General features: G+C 32.8%; 1 protein-coding gene across 1 annotated transcript in view; it reads right to left on the bottom strand.

The window, feature by feature from the left end:
• The window catches only part of Syt1 (Synaptotagmin 1), a 114,454-nt gene that overhangs the window by 49,484 nt on the left and 49,552 nt on the right, over nucleotides 1-15,418 (bottom strand). The gene's annotated exons all lie outside the window — the stretch shown is intronic.

A 15,418-nucleotide genomic window follows, 5' to 3' on the forward strand; every position in this document is an offset into this window, starting at 1 on the left:
CAGCATCATGCTTGCTTTTTATTTGTTTTGCAATTTTAAGATCGTCGGCGTAAAGAAAGCATTCACTGTGTTTAAATAGTGATACAATATCGTTAATAAATATATTAAACAAAATTGGTCCCAGAACCGATCCTTGGGGGACACCTGATTGGGTTTTAAATGGTTGAGACGAGTATCCACTGACAACAACCTTGGAAGTCCGATTACATAAATATGAGGAAAACCATTTTAATAGGTTACCTGTAATACCAATAGATGAAAGCTTGTGAATAAGAATATTGTGGTCGACAGTATCGAAAGCCTTACTTATGTCTGTATAAATTGTGTCTACTGGGATATTACAGTCAACTGAATCAGTCAAAAACGTTACAAATGAGACAAGGTTGGTGGTCGTAGATCGAGCCTTAAGAAAACCAAACTGCTGAGGCGATATCAATTGCTTTATATGCCAGGTGATTGTGGGTCTTATTAGTAATTCAAACAATTTGCCAAACACAGGCAGTATAGAAATTGGTCTGTAATTTTTTATAGATGCCGCATCTCCAGACTTAGGAATGGGTACAACTCTAGATTCTTTCCATGCGGTAGGAAAAAACCCGGATTTTATTGATTCGTTGTATATGATCGAGAGAGGTAAAGAAAGCGCTTCAGAACATTCAGTTGCAAATAAACTTGGTATACCATCACATCCTGCTCCTTTACTGCGATCTAGATGTTTGAGGCCAATCTGTACGTCATTTTGAGAGAAAGATAACCCTGCCAAGGAATTTATAATTGAAGAGTTGACTGATGGTGAATCACAGCGTGCTAAAGTGGAAGATGGCGCTGTATAAACGGATTCAAAAAAAGATGCAAAGAGATTACAAATATCAGAGCCATTGGAGGCTCGTCTGCCGTCTAAATGCATTAATGATGGATAGGTACTTTTATTTTGTCGTTTACTTTTCAGGTAAGTCCAAAATAACTTGAGATTTTTTGATAAAGACTCCTCTATGTAACAAATGTATTTCTTGTGACAAGTCTCGATCAAAAATAAACAGCGCTTTTTTAGCACTAGAAAAGAAAGCTCATCTAAAGGATTTTTATATTTACGATATCTTTCACGTACTTTATATTTCTCTTTAAGCAAGTTTATTAGTTCTTTATTGTACCAACAGGGATACTTTTGATGTACGTTCTTACTTAAAGGCACGTGCTTCGCTATTACCTCCTTGATTATTTTATAAAATGTATAAACCATATCATCAACATGCATCAGGACTGAGAATTCATCAACCCAAGAAATAGTGTTCAAATCATTTATAATGTTGTTAAAATCAGCTTTGTAAAAATTAAACTTGTCACTGGGAATCTTGGAAGGGAGACAGGGGGCATTGTAACATGACAAGACAAACTCCAAAGGTGGATGATATGGATCAACATTGCTAAGCACATATTTGCTTATTTGCAAATGCTCAATTGTTTTATTTGAAAGTATTAGGTCCAGAATCTTTCCTTGGTCGTTCAAAATTGTATTTTGTTGCTCCAAATTATTTAGAGCAACAAAATCAACCAACATGTTCCCCAGTGGGCCAGGTAATGACGGGGGCAAGTTATTTTTATTATTGGGCCATGTTATTGAACTTAAATTAAAGTCTCCTAGTACTAATGTGTTACAGTGAGTTTCTAAAATTCGACTAGTATTCTCAATAAAATGTTGAAGAATGTGTTTTTGAATCGGTGGGGGTATGTAGACCGCACATACATATAATTTTTCTAGGGAATCACGCGTGTTGCATATATCCAGTTCGACCCAAAGGTCTTCGCAGCCGCTCTCAAAATTGATTAGTCGGCGCGACTCAAGCCGTTTAGATATCGCAATTAGGACGCCACCACCAGATTTATTATAGTGAAATTCACTAGTCTCTCGATCACGTCTATATGTCACGTAACGATCATTAAACAATTCTGAATTAAATACAGTATGGTTTAGCCAAGTTTCACAAAGCACAATAATATCATAATCGCAACATAATACATTTTTATACAAGTCTAATGTTTTAGTGCGTAGGCCTCTAACATTCTGAAAATATACATTTAAAGACGAGAATTATAACAAAAAAATAATAATTAACTAAAGATTAAAGGTAATTTAACATCAACAAAGAGAGCAATAACGGATATCTATTCATTATACAATTTTTCCAGAGTTGCTGCATTGCGAACATATATATATTCTGAAGTATCAGTTTTACGCATGTATATACGGCCGCTGCGCACCCAAACATGCTTGTACTTAAGTTCCTTGGCTTTTAGCCGTGCCGACGCGTGAAGTGACTTGTTCTCGGGTGATAAATTCTCGGTAACATATATCGCAGATTTTTTATTCCCGCTGATACCTAGATCACTTGAGTTCAGCTTATCATTAGGATGTTGCCTGTTGTACTTTATAGTAGCTGCCAGGAGTGTATCACGTTGACGGGGGCTACTTAGTGTTATCAAAATAGCACGGGGCCGCGGGCTTCCAGGATCTTTTTTGGCAATTCTACTACAGTAAGAAATATCTGTGTCATTAATAGGGCAGGCTACAACTTTACCTAGTTGCTTAACTATATTAATTATGTTTTCCGTTCTATGTTCAGGTACGCATTGAAGTTCTAGATTCGATGAACGCATAAGTTGATCCAATTGGCTGCAGCGCCCAGAGATAGCCATGAGATCATTTTTAAGAGATTCATTTTCTTTCTTAATACGATCGATATCATCTTTGTATGCATTTATCTCAGCATTTAAATTCTCAAAGTGACTATTCATAAAAGTAATAGACTCGTGAAAATTTTTTATATCGTCTTTCATTTCACGCAATTGAGTATTAATATCACTCATAAAATCGGCAACGCAATCAGACATACAGGCACGAAGCTCATCTTTAATAATATTACGAATATCTGAACGTGATAAACAAGAGGGTGAGCAGAAAATATTCTCGCCCATACCGGCGCGCACCTCAGTAGTTCCGCGCTTTGCCACGTTAACGTTAGAACGCGAGCTAGGCGACATCGGCCGGACTGGCGTATTCGAGTTATCGTTCTTAGGAGCTTTATTGCGGCAGGCCGGACATGACCATTTCGATTTGTTATCACTTGTAAGGTTTTTAAAATCCTTATTCGATATGCCGATGCAAAGAGTGTGATAATATAGTAAACACAGCCGACATTTCAAGTATAGGAGGTCTTCAATAGGCGATTGACAGGCCGAACAGTGCATTTTCGCTATTTATGCTCGACGACTTTTTAAAACGCTAGCTTTAAGGTTTATTTAAGCTAGGTCGCGATGACTCACTCGTAATAGCTCCGAGCGCAGCGAAGTAAAGAGGTGCGACAGGGATGAATTATTTCTTCGAGCAGCCCATCCCTTTTACTCGGGGTGAGGAGGAACCTACCTCAGCAAGCGCGGGCGCTGCGTGTGCCGCGACCGACAGAATTATTTAAAAGTTCTACTCACTACACGTCACACCAATGCCGAGCTTATAACACTATACTTTTAAAGATCAACTTTGCGCAATGATTTTTAATATAATTTAGAAAAAAATTAGAAACACGTCCGCTCACGAGTGAGTTTAGTTCCGATGACATGAATGATGAAAAGAAATTAACACAATTTAACCACCTAAAACAAGTACTACAAACAAAGGTGCTGCGGTCTACGGAAAGTACCTGGTAAATTTTATACAAAATGCAGCAAAATCGATGCATAAATGCTCGTATCTTTTTATTGCGTTGACTTAGAAGCTTGATTTTCTCTGTGCCTCAAGACACCATAGACCTAAATATCTTTTCGATTTTACCTTTAGAGGTACTACCGTCTTTAAAAAATAATATTTATTACTTTCGAAAATAACGTCGTTTTCATGGTAGCACCACGTTAACAACTATAAAAGCAATGTAATTAATGTAATGTATGTAATATACAATGTAATTTTATATTAATACAATATGGTCTTAAAGGTATTAATTATTATTAATTGTAATCATTTCATATCTAATTTGTTAAAAATATTTACACAACTTTCTTTACTCATTATATAGGTATTACAGAGACACTCGTAAAATGTGAATTCATTAAAGGCTTACCGCAATGGAAGATCACATGAAACAGGCTGTCAGTGCGGAGCCATATACTTAATAATTAATTTTGTTATAGCAACACGAGAGCTCATTTCGTTGTCTTTGTTAGTAAAAGCAAAGTTTTAGGTGGGTGACGTATACATCAATGATTAGTACCTACTACTTATTCGCATTTAAAAAGTTCCTATACTATGTATTTAGTAGTAATTAAATTTTCTAGCTTTTTTATATTCTATATTGCCTAAAAAAAATTGTATCTCCCTATTTCAAAAACTAGTAAAGGTGATTTTTTTTATATATTTCGATCATAATAAGTAAGGATAAAGAAAATTGGTATTTTTTAATTTTCGTTATCGAGATAAATAATAAAGTTAATTTTAAAAAAGGCTGCACTGCAGTTTTCTCAGCTCTTTTAATTTTCTTTCAGCTTATGAGAAAATCCGGCTTGTGCGTCTTACAGCTAAATCTGAAAATCATCTTCAGACTAGACTGCAATAGCGGTTTGCACTAATTGCTTCAGGTGGGTATACTTGTATTAAAATTGTAGCGTATTTCATGGTTTTTAAACAGAATTCTTAACAAAAATATGTATAATATAGATTATTTATCAATATATATATACAAAATTGCTTGTAAATTATTAAGATAATAAATAACTGTCATGTGTTCCTAAAATATACGGCCTGATTGAAAACAAACATCCCTTTATGCCTCTTTAAAGCTTTTGTTTAATTTAATTATCTATGTCCATTGTTTATACAAACACATTTTGTTTATAAATTTAATACTACATATCATAACAACAAAATCAAAGGAAAATCGTCGATAGATTACTTATGTAGCATTGTTACCGTATATTTTAAAATTTAAATATAATTTATTATAAATACGTGGATATAGTAAAAATCGTAGAAATAAATACAACCCTTATATTACTCAGTCAAAGAATATTTTGTTCAAGAATATTTTCCAACCTGGAGTTGCAAGTACTTACTATATACATTTTCATAGCCGTTTCGAATGACAGGCGCAATCTGTTTTCAAAATAATTACTTGTGAAAGCCAAGACGAGGAAAATTAATTTCTTTGTGCTCTAACAACGTCGATATGTATTACTTTGTTATAATGTAGGTTCGTGTATTGAGTACGGTAGACGATATTTTACATTTTTGTATTGAAAATAAAAAAAAAAATCTTTATCATTTCAAAATGTAACTAAATAAATAATTTGATGAGATTAATACAGGAAAGTGTAAGTATTAAGTCTATACATGATATATTGGAACTATATTCATACATTTTTTTTCAGCTTCTAAGTGGGCATCCTAGTGTTAGGTCCGTTCCCCACTTTCAGTCGAATTCTGCAGGCATTGCGTGTTCAGTGGCGGAACTCGACGCCCCGCTTTGCCTCGACACCAGAGTCAAGAAATGTAAAATGTTAAATATTTCATTTGGTCAAGCGAGAATCGAACCCACAACCTCTTGTGCTCCTGCACTACGCCTGCCCTATACATACATACTATTATATATATAGAATAAACAAATTGAAAATGATATAAAATCCCGCAAATCCTAAATATTAACTTCGAAAGTCTTGGCCGTGGCTTTTATTCTGCGTCACCTTCAAACACTTTAGCAGAGGGCCGTCTAAAGTCATAATGTAGTTATTATTTCAGCTGAGCTCGTACCAGAGGCTCTGCCGTCGACAAGTCGCCCATTTACGCAGAATTATCGCTACTCGGTACGACAAAGTCGAGGACGTACCAACGAACTTGTACGACGCATTAGCGGGAAAATATTATTGGATAAAAGAAAGGACGTTTTTGGCGGCGCGTCCTCATAATTATATTCTAGAGCTCTTGAAGGAAATCTTATGATATGATAAGAAATATTCTTCAGTTGAGCCTATACTAGTGGTGTCTAAATATAAAATTTATATTATTGTTGAGGTCGTATTGGCGAAGGGGCACAAGCGTCTGTGAGCGACGGTTGTGTGTTCGATTCCCACTCGGGGGAATGAAATCTTTAATATTTTTATATCCTACTATACTTTTTATTATTAATAATTAATATCTAAGTGAAAGTATAAATGTGAAAGTTTATGACGATAATTGTTTCTTCCTTTTGTGTAATTGTACAGTTATATAGCTTATGTCTTAGAGTAACACATAGACTATAATTTGTGTGTAAAGTTTGTACAATTCGTCTATAATATAACAATAAGTGTAAGCACGCTGAGCCGCGGGCGGGTCATTAGTACATGCTATACGTTCATATATTGGTGTGGGAAGGATGGCCTATGAATGTAAGCGCAATGGTCATAGGTTCAATCTCTGATATTTTTCTTTTCTAGTAAGACAAGTGACGTCCTTGCCCTAACTCTCCTTCGTCAGCTGCAGAGTGACGCTGAAATACAAAGAACATATTTAGTATTACTCTAAGTCCTATTCAATAATATGTGTTGATCAAAATAGTCTTTGTAAGCCTTGGAACAGGAATAATTTTTAATTATGTTCCTTTCAACTCATCAAACATAATGTATAAGGGATTCGATGTAAGTATACACCCATAATATGTAGACATTTCATATATGAAAATATGTTCAATTCTGTATTTTGCCCTGAATCTCATTAAAATTTTGTGGGTAGGGAGAAATTGAGACGAGTTTAATATGACATTTGTAATTACTTTTGTTCCCAGAGGAAGTGTAATAGGAAATGTTGCTAAAACAAATTGTTTTCTAGAAAAATGGGGTTCTAATTCTGTTGCTGTTAAATATGCTGTTTTTTTTTTAATAAATTAAATATTGCTTATATTTGAGTGACAATCTACTAGATGTTAAATATATTATTTAATGCAGTTCAAGCGGACGAAGTCACGGGCTATATACCTATTTCCAGAAAATATCCCCAATAAGGATGGAAACATATTTTTCAATGGCATTTTTAGTTTTACTAACAGTGTCAGACAATTCAGTCGGAAGATTATGTTATAATTTGAAAATATTTTACTTCCAATTTCCAAGTCTCTGTAATTGTTTTGTTCGTCGTTATTCTAATTAAATTCATCAAAGACCTAGAAAATTAAATTAACCGATTAGAATTTTGTTTTTGAGATAAAGCGCGGCGTTGAGTTCCGCCAGTCAAGCTCTGCTATCTGAACATGAGGCTAAAAAATAAGGTTAGAATTTTGTGAAAAAATAGTACATTCAGAGTGCTATAAAAATTATTAACTAAAATATTTTAAAAGCCTCGTCGCTCTGTCAACAATGGCATATGTTATTTAGCTCAAACTATGAAATACATAAAATATCTTTTAGTGACTCTTTAAGAAATAAAAAAAAAAAACTGTAATTTAATTTTATACGTAAGTTCAGAAAAAAAATCTCAATTCGCTTGGTAAGATTTTTGGTTATTTTTATAAAAATCCTTCAAAGAAATTTGCGGAAGGAAATGGGTAAAGCCAGCAAGATTTAGTGCTGTGTGATGACAAAACCAGTGAGGGCGAGGCGGATGGGGCGGGGCATGGAAGAAATATCTCGTACACTTGCCAAAAGTAAATCTATACTGAAAATTTATACAAATATAGAATATATTTATTTAAAAGGTAAAGAAAAATTCATCGGTGGCAGGGGATGTGGTAGAAAGAGTTGAAATATTATATTAAACTAGCGACCTGCTCGCGGCTTCGCCCGCCTTAACTACTGAATTATTTATATAATGTATGTTTGCAAAGCACTTAAGATAACGTGAAAATTAATTAAAATTAAACCCTAATGCAACCCGCATTTTTAATTCCAATAAGGATTTTCCAAGTGTTTTAAAATAAACACAAATAAATAACACAATCTAAATCTTCTTCGCTATAGAGGCAGGCGGGTTTTTTTTTTGAGCTTGTGGTTAATGCTGTTAAAACAGCGACACCGGTTGGGTAGGCACTACGTGGCTGCCTGTGAGAAAAATTAAATAGAACGCATCGACCGGGAATCGAACCCGGGCCGCCCGCATGGCAGGCGAGCATTCTACCACTGAACCACCGATGACTGCTCATGACGCGCTTGTATAAGCAAAACGTCGCGGGGCGCGTTTCGCAGCAAGGATGTTTTGATATTGTAACAACTTCTAAAGTACTTATTAAAATGAAAAACGGTAAAAGACAGTTTTGACATCTACATTAAATGGTCAACGTAACTAACATACCTATTTATATACTGAGAGTAAGGGATAAGTAAAACTTGACTCGATACAGCTGATGTGTAAACGGCGTGATGTGTTAACAATTAAATGCGTTTTTCGCAATTTCGAAATTGTGTTAAAAGCAAATTTTATCTTCGTTTAACGTAGAAATTTAATAAAGTATTTTAAAGGATAAGGATAAGGATACCATTATGGAAAAATATCCCTCACAATAAAAAATATATTGAAATTACAATTTTTAGACAGAAATATGATCACTACACGTTATCCTTAAAAAATACGAATATGCTGTCGCGGACTTTTTTGTAGATCTTATTAAGAGGAACAATACTCCAGTACATTATTTTCATGTAGTACTTACCATTAAAGCAGCGCATGCGCGAAAGTGTCTCAACGGGTAAGACTTTATACACATTTATCGTATTTATAGTAATTTATATAAGAATGTACAAATAATAAACTATATATAAACCTTCCCTGAGAAATACTCGACCTAATGGTGAAAACCGCATCAAAATCCGTTGGGTGGTTTAGAAGAAGAAGAGTTAAAAACATATTTTCATAATCGTTATAATTTGTTTTTTCGCGTATAAAAGAGTTCTGTTCCCCACACAACGTTCCCATAACTCAAGGCATACAGCGTGAAGATTATGTTATTATTAAGTTAATAACACATAATAGGTAACGACATTTTAATTTGTAAATTGTTAATGAGTTCATATATTGTATAAACTTAACAAATAAAACGTAATGTTAAATAAAACTAGCGTACTCTATAGAATTATTCTATTTTCTATTGTATACCTTTTATTTTAATACATCCAAACAATATGATATTTGAATTTTTATTATAGGTACATAATAATTAATTCCATATTTATTTGTAAGTTGCGAATGATTACTTCATATTATATTGTACAAATTTAACATATAAAATTTGTTTAACTGACTGTAACTTCAAAAATAATATATAAAATGTACTTTTGAAAGTATTAAGAGCTTTCAGTTTTATAATCGGAACGTGACGCCATTATTTCCATATTCAAACCAATACTAGAACACTTCTCATCAAAGGAGGAATTTAAAATAATTAATTTCTCCGAGTGGAATCGAACTGACAGTCACGTTTACCAACGACGCAGTGCCTTTGCGCCACGAGGGCCTCTAAATAAACGTATGATAAATGATAATGCACACAAATATATCGATCGACAGACAGATAGGCTACATCCGTCATCTAACATTAGATTGGAACCAATCTATCGATCGTAAAATTACAACAAATAACATTTACAACTTACAATTATAATAAACTAAGTATAAATGATTTGTTTTGATCGATTCGTGGAGCAAGTGTGCGACTGCAAACGCGACCGTCGTGGGTTCGATTCTCACTCGGGGAATGGAATATTTTATATTTTCATTTCCTCGCTCTGGTAAAGCGCAGCGTTGAGTTCCACAAATCAGAGACGAAGACAATGCCTTAAGAAATCGGCGGAAAATGTTAAAGGGAAGAGTATTAATGGGGCAAGGAGTGTTTTAACACTAGATTCCCTCTCTGCCTACCCTGCTATGTGTGGGATAGGTACAGCGTGAACATACAAAAAATAGTATATGATAGTGTATTATATAAATTCATATCAATAAATAGACTATATATATTTATTGGAAACTGACAAATCGATCTATGAATCAGATGATACACTATTTTCAAATTCACTTCATTCAATGTAATACAAGCTCGGTTATAAAGCTTTGAAAAAGCTTAATTAACAAACTTTCAGAAAAGTGAAAATTGGAATTTCTGCTGTTATTGCAATTGAATGTGAAGCTTAATTGTACACGTCAATCTTCACACATGTGGCTTGCAGTGGAGACAGTGGCTCGAGGGTTTTTTTTATCTATACAGAAAATTCATTTATGAACGTAGTGAGGTTGGAAAAAACATTCCATCTTTTATTGACAGGCTTGTACTGAAATATAAGTTTGTTATGATAAATTTATATCATTTTTATGAGAAAATTAAAATTATGAAATTATTACGGAAGTTTTTTTATAATTTAAATTTGTTATAAGTGGAATGCAGCATAAAGCTTAAAAACCAAAGACTAAATAATAAATTATTAAAGTAATTGTAATCATGAATTTAATTGTAACAAAATATAAATGTATCATTATAAAAAGTAAAAGCTGCATGTACGAGTAGAGTCACATAAAATAAAATAGGGAAATCTCTTGACATCTTAAACGTACGTACGAATAAAGAAAAGACAGATACAGCGCTTACGAAATCTTTGTAAGTTAAAAACGAAGTAATCCTCTACACAAATTGAATACATGATTTTGTTGGCTTACAGAATTGTTTGCGTTTATATATCTCGAAGATTTTTTCTAACCGTGTAGGTACATTTCAATGAAATCGTATTCGTCTTACTCAAATAAAATTCAAATTCGTCGAGTGATACGAGCTACGAGCTACTCGCTGGGATTCAATCAAGTAGGGATTCGATTGTGGCGTCGCCTCATTTATATAAATGAACGAACGAGCCGTAAAACCTTTTTGCAATTTAATTACATTATTACAATGTTTTGTTTCAATATGATTTTATACCAAATGAAGGCTGGTTTGGGCTTGTTTTTTATTACTTAATTCAATTTTTTGGAGTTTTAGATAATTGTGTTTCTTTCGAAATCGCGATATACTAGTAGTACTAATTATTAGTTAATAATAATAGTTACTAATTAATATAATTACAATAAACTATTATTTTTTAAAGATTTTTTCTCAAATATGAAGAAGCGTTAAATAAAAGGAAAAGTTAAGATTGAATAATATATTAAATCTTTATATAGAATCCTATAACATTAGAAATAAATAAAATTTAAGAGAATTTATATTTCTTTCCAACTTTTCTTACCTTGTGAAAAAGGACGGTAACACGAACACTATAACTGAGATTGAAGCTTAATATTTCGCAAGCAGGGCTTTAGAACGAAAAGTAATTGAATTCCTTACTTCATTTTCAGAGGATTTCTAACGATTAACAAAACGAAAGTTGGCAATTTTTTCCAATTTCATTTGAAGGTTTTATATTTTAAACTTGTTATGTTGATTGTAAATAAAACAATTTAAATGGTTAATAGATTATTAAAAACTCTAAATGTAATATGTATATAGTATATACACATATTAAATAGATTTATATTAGATAAATAAAAAGTATTCTTTATTGATTTTATTAGAAAACAATACATAGTTACGTACATTCCTACAAAGTTATTTATTGAAAAATATCTACAAACTGTCCCATATCCACATAAAAACAATTTTCCGTTCAATCCGAGTATAGGTTAGAAAGCAGTCTTATGTATACAACAAGAAGCAACGGCGAACGACTCGACTAAAGCCCTAGCTTCCTTAACAAGCACTTGGAAGACTGCCAAAATAGCAGGCGTTATTTAAAGCGTAATACTCAACATCGATTTTATTTGTCTTTGTAAAAGATTTTCTTTAAATAGGTCAAAACCGAACACTTTATGTTTAATGACGATGTTCATAAAAGTATGGATAAAGAAGATTATGCAAGTTTAGTTATGGCAATATTTATTTAGTACTATTTGTAATGTTTTTTAAAATTAAGGTTTGAAATATATCTATATATTTTTATGTGTGTCCATCAATTTCTTCATCTGTTGCAAACCGATTTAAAAAAAAAAAAAAATTTAAAAGAGTGTACTTTGCACCCCATTATCTTATTACTACCAAATCAGGATCTGATGATGGAATCCCAGGACAATTGAGGGAAAACATCAAATTTAAAGGTACGTAGGTACTATGAGTTTCATATAAACTAAAAAGTAAAACAAAAAATATATAATGATATTAATTAAGATTGCTAAAAGAATGGGTGATCAATTTTCTATAACACACAAATATTTTATTCCAACATAGATGCCCTAAAAACGTTTATTGAATATTGTGTAATACATGAGTAACTAACTTTACAATACGTTTAATCCTTGTAAGTGTTCCGCCCATTAGTTGATATGAATATTCTTGTGGTTTTAAAGACCTTTTTTCCACTTGAAAAACGCAGTACTTATTACTAAGTAGTACTAGTAATTTACACGGTGTTTTCTATTTAAATTTTATGTATTAAATTTAAATGTATGTGTAAATTAATATTGTTAATAAAAAAACAGTAGTCTTATAGACTAATATAACGCAAGTTTTCTATAATTATTCCACATTTTTATGAACAAACAAATTAACCAGATATTTATAAAGGCCACCGCGAAATAATCCCTTTCGAGAAGTAATGATGAACTTAAACGAACCCATTAACAAGATAATTAAGTAAATGAGATTTTAGTATCTAAGTCTTAAAAAGAACGTCTATTTGAAACTAAAATGACTTTCGATATGGTGCATACATGGACTTAAATGAATATTTTGTGTTTTGCAAATGATCCTTGCTTGTGATTGCCACCTGGATGTGACGTGGATTATCACTGATCATTTGTTAACACGTCCATACACTATAATAATAGATTTTTTAAATTTTAGTATAACTTACCTTTAGAATAAAAACTTGCTTTTAAAGAGTATTTTTTAACATTAGGTAGCGTAAATTCAATAAATTTTGTTAAGTAAGTAAATTTAGGTAAGTGAAGGATAGTATAATAACATAGTAACAATGAAATAGCTTGTTAGTGGAACGAATAACGAAGCAAGTATGTCAAAACAAAAAGTTTGTAATTAAAAAAAAAACACCAGACTGGATGAAATTAAAAAGAAAAAACAAGGTCAATAACCAATTAAATCTTCACAAGGAGACTTCACTCTGTAAAAGTTAAATGCATCCCGATTGCTAATTCTAGTGAACTATTGGCTTTGTTTATTAAATGATTGTTAGGTAGATACATGCATGTACAAATGAAGCTAATACTAGAATGTTAAAAGCAATTTGCATTTTGGAATATTTTTAAAAAAATAACATTGAAAAATTTATAACATGAATCCTATTTGAAGCTTGAACTGTTTAAGAGTTCTAACTTAATAGTTGTACCCGCAACGACCCTGAGGTAGACTTTTAGGACTGCAATTCCATGACCACTTCAATTTTACGCCCTGTTAGAGGTCACGACCTAATTGCAACTGCGTAGGTAAGTAAGAGATATATGCTGCACTGTACTCGTAGGTAGAATGTTACACATACATACAGGTTTAATTACATTTATTCGGAAATTCATTCGTTCATTTGTTTCATATAGGAAATGTTGTGGAACGTAATATACGAGTATACATGCCATCGTAGCGTAGTAGGACGGCTTTTGACAGTAAAGTCGACAGTTTTGGTCTCGATTCTCAGTTGGGGGGCAATTACTTATTTTTATTATTCCACTATCGTATAATGAAGCGCGGCGTTAACTTCCATCACTCAACACGCAATGTCTCGTATTTATAGAGGAAAATTAGAACGGAGTGTGTTGGCACAAGGTTCCTATTGCCTACCCAATTATATACATAGGTACAGCTTAAGTTAAACAAAATACTTTTTAATGCTTAGAGCATCGAAATACAGCGTCTTATATTGCTGTTTAAACGTGATAGATAGGCTGTTCAAAATCCTCGAGAGAGACGGATAAAGGGAAAATTGGCCGCGATAAATTGTAAACTACATGGGGCCCTAAGGTCTTGTTTTACACTGACAGAACTCTTGGTAAGGTTGGCAGTAAGTCACAGTTTGCGTTGCAACTTATATTGCTTTTATAGCCTATTTTGTTACTTAAGTTCTTTGTTTCTTTTCATACGCTTGTACGAATAAAATATTTGTAACAGATAAAAAATATAATCGTTTTTTATATTAATACACACTGATATTATCATTATTAAAACCGGTTAAATGCAACTTGGACTCGGCCATCGAGGCTTCAGTACCTATTTCAGGGTTGTAGGTTAACGGGAATTACAACTTATAAAAGGTTACCAACTTAAGTTTATGTGAAATAAAATATAAGATAAACGAATAAACCGGTAGCATAAAGCCATAAAAGCTAGAAACTTTTTGAATACGTATTCAATGATCAATATTGACAACAATACCACTCGACATAGTTAGACGATTAAAAAAATTATGATAACGTCGTATATACAGTAGATACTAGTAAAATTAGTACAAAATTGCCTGGGTTTTGTTGATTTATATAATACTTAAGTTCTTACATTTTTTTGTTTGTTCAAATTATTTTCGTTTTCTTTTTAATTTGCCCAAAAGTTTTCTATTAAACGTGTTATAAGTATTTTCTGAATCTAATTAAAATTTTATAGTATAGAAATACCAAACGCTCTAGACTGATTCTCCATTTGTTTGTAATATACGACAGATACAGATAAGAACTATCTTTTTATGAATCGTTCTTTGTGCGTCAAAGTTACCCATTTGATGAGGGTAACTTCGAAATTGAATTTGAAAATGGAAATTTATATGTATACTAGCGACCCCCTTGCGGCTTCGCCCGCTTTTACTACTGGATTATTCATATAATGTATGTTTGCAAAGCACTTAAGATAATGTGAAAAATAATTAAACCCTAATGCAACCCGCATTTTCGTAGTTTCAATAAGGATTTTCCAATTGTTTTACACAGCAAGGATTTTTTAGTAGGTATATTTTAAATCTGTGCTACTAATCTTTTCAAGTACTTATTAAAATATATTTAAATGACTATTTTTAGATAGTTAAATGACTATTTTTAAACGAAGAAATTATAAACAAAAACTTACCTACTAATAACTACTACAAAAAATATGAAACCAAATATATCGCGCTGAAATAATACATTCAACTCCAATTATTCAATACGTGCAAACGCATCTAAATCTTCGTTCCTATAGAGGCAGGCGGGTTTTTTTTTCGAGCTTGTGGTTAATCCTGAAGAGGGTATTCTGTCCCTGATGAAAAGCAAGCACCACGTGGCTGCCTGTGAGGAAAATTAAATAGAATGCATCGGCCGGGAATCCAACCCGGGCCGCCCGCGTGGCAGGCGAGCATTCAACCACTGAACCACCGATGCATGTAAGGCAGGCGGGCGCGGCGGACGCGCTTGTATAAG

This window comes from Heliconius melpomene, chromosome 19 (assembly GCF_056956725.1).
Source record: "Heliconius melpomene rosina isolate 202511_hmr_F chromosome 19, ASM5695672v1, whole genome shotgun sequence".
In the NCBI taxonomy this organism is placed as follows: domain Eukaryota; kingdom Metazoa; phylum Arthropoda; class Insecta; order Lepidoptera; family Nymphalidae; genus Heliconius; species Heliconius melpomene.